A 4233-nucleotide genomic window follows, 5' to 3' on the forward strand; every position below is an offset into this window, starting at 1 on the left:
CTTATCCTTGCACAAAAAATAGCATGGAGAATGGGTAGATCCATGAGTCCAACAAGCACGGTTTGCTTGTTGAGTATCCCACTCATGGTGTGGGGGGAAATGAACAAGCATGCCCTTGCTTGGTTTATCTGACTTTCGATGGACGTTTGGTTTTGGAAGCAAAGGTGGTAACAAGTAAGAGTCTTTTTTTACAGCAACTCCATAATGTCTTTATTTTTCCCCTTGCACTTAATGTTATCAGCCCCAGCTTCCGCATTCCATATTTCTCTCCTGCACTCCGCATGCATACCAATCAGTGCTCACTATTACACACAACGCTCCACTTTTGGGCAACACATCCCCTGCACTATTCACTTTCTCTGTATCCAGTACAGGTCAGGAGATGGCTGGAGGTCTCCTCAGGGTAAGGGAATATTTTTTCCCCACTTTGAGTAACACCCCAGCCTCCCCAATGGGGCTACTTGGATCTCTGCCAGCTTTATAGTTGGTGGATGTCCAAAAGGCCCTACATAAGGCTGCCTGGCCCAGGAGGGAGAATAAGTTACGGCAGAGGAAGCCTCCGTCAATTCCACCCCCTCCCAGACCCAATCTGCCCCCCATTCTGTTCTGCCTCTGAAATATCTCCCTGCCTCTGAAACACCCTCCCGCCACCTGCCCCAAGTTCCTATGCCGCTCAGCGCGAAACTCACCTCCACCGACAGCAATAGCTCTGTTTCCGTGCTAGCGAGCCGGTGCAGGCCATCCCTCCAGCACTATTGCTCCCAAGTTGTCATTTAGCACTTTACAGCACTTTTATGATGGTAAGTGCCAGCATGGCAACCACTAAGCTGGCAGAACACTAGAATATTATTATTGTTTGTGAAACTGAAATAATCACATATACTTCCCATTTACCCCAACCTCAGTTTTCAACCCCATTCTCAGTTGTCTTTTTTATGACAATATCTAGATTGTAAGCTCCCTCAGGCAAGGATCTAATTCTGGGAAAAGTGACACATACATGAAGGTGCAATATATAGTAAATAGCGAAACAGTTCAGTCACTAGGGTTTGCATCACCTGGTGCTGGAGGCCGGTGCAACACCCCCATGATGGACGTCCTCCCACACTGTGGGCAGGGCAATCTCCCAGGTGGTGGGCGTGGTGATGCACCATTGCCACACCCCCTCTAGTTTTTTGGCTATAACTTTTGATAGAATAGAGACTTCAGAGCAGTTTGTTTCATTGCATTCTGAATGAAATCACGCCCTGAATGATATAACATGTTGGTATTATTCAAAAATACCAAGATTTTAAAAATTTTGGCTAATAGTGGTGTCACCCCTCTGTGCACATCACTTGATGCGCACTGCACTACCAATGCCACTGCGAAACAACTGGTTCTCTGGAAAAAGCAAATGCAACTTGAAAGAACCCAAAGATCATTGCATTTTAGAACTGAATCTCAATTATTAGAGGAAGAACAAGAGAACAGTGTATTGTTTAAAGCACAGATCTATATTTTGAAAAAATTCCATTGTTTCTGGACATTAATCACAACAACCAGGTAAATGAACACTGGATAGAGCGTGCACAGAAAATTAAGTTATATTAGCTTTCAGTGTTCTCAGCTAACCTATTGTACTGAGATTAAAAACAAATGATAATTTTCCTCAACCTGCAGTATAAAAGTAACACCTAGTGATGCCCTGCTACATGGTTCACACCAAGCACAATTCTGTGGCTATAAAATGTTGTTCCAGACCTAGCCTTAACTCCTACATGAACAAAAGTAATCTTTTTCTGTATCATGGTGGAACTTGGGACGAACCTTCCTACGCTCCCCAAGTAACAGCAGCAGATTATTATCATCAGAAATATTTATATACTGCTTTTCATCAAATCAAGTTCACATAGTGGTATATAGAAGAAAATCAACTAACAAAACAGTTCCCTGTCCCAAAGGCTCACCATCTAAAAGATCATATATATCCATGCCCATTATTGGGGGGGACGGGACTAAACACACTCTGAGATTTAGTACTAATATGCAGGTTCAAATTTTAGAGAACTCTGTCAATGAAGTGTGCTATAAAAATTATTAGTAATGCTAAACTCAACCTTAGTAGTCATCAGGAAGAACAGTCATATGCTTAGAGAAAATCATCATCCTTCCCAGGTCCATGTCTTTCTGACAGGTGTGCAAATTAGCAACTTGATATCAATTGGCAACTCAAGTACCTGCCACTGTCATGTCTGGGTTCAGCCCTTACACCTAAATATGCGCACACACCACCGCCTGTCATTCTGCTTCCTTCTTCCAATATTTGACCACATTTTACTACAATACTTTTCAACCAGTGGTACTTTACAGTCCAGTAGGTATATGGTTCCTATGTGGCAGTGCCCCATCTAATCAGATCCCAGTGGAATTGGTGCTGGGGGGAAAGGGTACAATAGTGAAGCCCCAACTGTGGGGCAATTCATCTGCTCCTCTGAGCAACTGCCAGCAATAGTACTTATAAAAGTGGTACCAACAAAGTTGCAAAGTGGTACAGGCTGAGTCTCCTTATTTGCAAGGGTTTCGTTCCCAGAACTCACCTTGATGGCAAAAATTGCATTAAAGTAAATCCATTTAAAAAACAATGTCCTTTAGCTCATCGATTTTAAAAACAGCCTTGCTGACCTTTTGTAATGCACACAGATGCAATCTCTCCAGGCACTTAGAAAGGCTTCACTCAGAGGCAGCAATCCCTCCCTTCCCTGGGAGCCCAGCACAGGGAAAGAATGGAGGAGGTGATAGGAAAAAGGGAAAGGTCACTTGCCTGAGAGTGAATCTGTTCTAAGCCTCTGGAGAGAGAATGATTGATGGATTGTCAGCCAGCTGCCCTCTCTTACATTAATGAGGCTATTGTTAAACAATTTTTTCCCTTTAAAGGGCCTTTCTCATCCTGTTGAGATAAAACCACAGGTAAAAAAATCCGTGGATAATTAGGTTATACCTATACTTGCAAAAAAAGTCATCTTCCAATATGACTGAGATTTGGACTAACATATGAGGATGGAACCACAAGGGGCTTTTTGAAATACTGTGTTAATGTCACGGTGCCTCTGGTTGTGCAGCCAGATGATCCTGCTTCCTCTCCTGGGTCCTGAGATACTCCAAAAACCTAACCTTGAAAAGGGTTTATTTCCCAAAACTCAGGTGGAAAGAGGCTGGCATGGTCCTCAGTTTTGTCTCCCATCTCCAGGCAGAAGGTGACCTCAAAACCCACCAGGTCCAGTGGGTTGCACAGGTCAGACCCTTGGCTTAGGATGCTAGGTGGACAGCGATGTGCTTTAGCCCTGGTGATCCTAGGCAAGCAACCAGCATCCCCATAGAAAAGCTGGATGGAAAGAAGACTTGGACCTCCCTGAAAACCAACTGTCACAACCAGGCTAAACATTCTACATTGGTCTCTACGTCTGGCAGAGTTGGGGCCTTGTCAGGCCATATGAGCTGCCTGCAGAACTGTGCAGCTGGGGTGGAGGGTACTCCCTGGGAAGAGGGAAACAGCCCCACACCATTTCTTGGCATCGCTAGTCTCTGAGATAGAGACTTTATCAATGGAATAATATTAAAGACCCTGCCTACTCTTAAGACTGATGATAGATGTGGTGAATGCTGGGTGGTCTCTCCTTCAAAAAGCACAACATGTGCATTTCCATCAGGTGATAACCAAAGTGCAGAAAGCAAGAAGAGGAGAACGAAGACGGCTGTTGATTTATATATCTAGCCCTTCCCTTCACAAAGGAAGGAGTGCTTGTTTGTTTTTTGTTTTTTAACTGCACCATTCTACCCCTAAAACAAAAAAGAGATAATGGCTTTGAAGCCTGGAGTGTCTGTCTGATACGTACCAGCCTAAAATGTAATGCATTCGTAAAAGCCTGAAACACTCTCTGCCTGCTGTCACTTTATTTATTTGTTTTAGTCATCTAGGTGTACAGTAGAATGCTGAGACAGGCAGTATTCTACTGGGTGGTTTGGTACAGCAAAGTCTTGTTGCTGTGATTACACAGCTTATTTTTAGATCAGCAGTTTTGTTTGCACTAAAAGAAAAGGGGAGGGAATGAGAAGGATGATGTTTATTTAGAATCAGGGTAACCTGGGGTTATCTATTTTTGCCTCAAGCTAGGGAAAGTTGGCAGTGCAGTTGCTAATCTCTCTGAATCTTACCAAATCAGCACACGCACAAGCCCCTGGAGTATATGAACG

The 4233-nt window shown here is 43.7% G+C and overlaps 1 long non-coding RNA gene across 1 annotated transcript in view; it reads right to left on the bottom strand.

Annotated features, from left to right (window-relative positions):
* The window catches only part of LOC136649691 (uncharacterized), a 300034-nt gene that overhangs the window by 163180 nt on the left and 132621 nt on the right, over positions 1 to 4233 (bottom strand). The gene's annotated exons all lie outside the window — the stretch shown is intronic.

The sequence above is a fragment of the Tiliqua scincoides genome, chromosome 4, assembly GCF_035046505.1.
Source record: "Tiliqua scincoides isolate rTilSci1 chromosome 4, rTilSci1.hap2, whole genome shotgun sequence".
Taxonomy (NCBI): Eukaryota; Metazoa; Chordata; class Lepidosauria; order Squamata; family Scincidae; genus Tiliqua; species Tiliqua scincoides.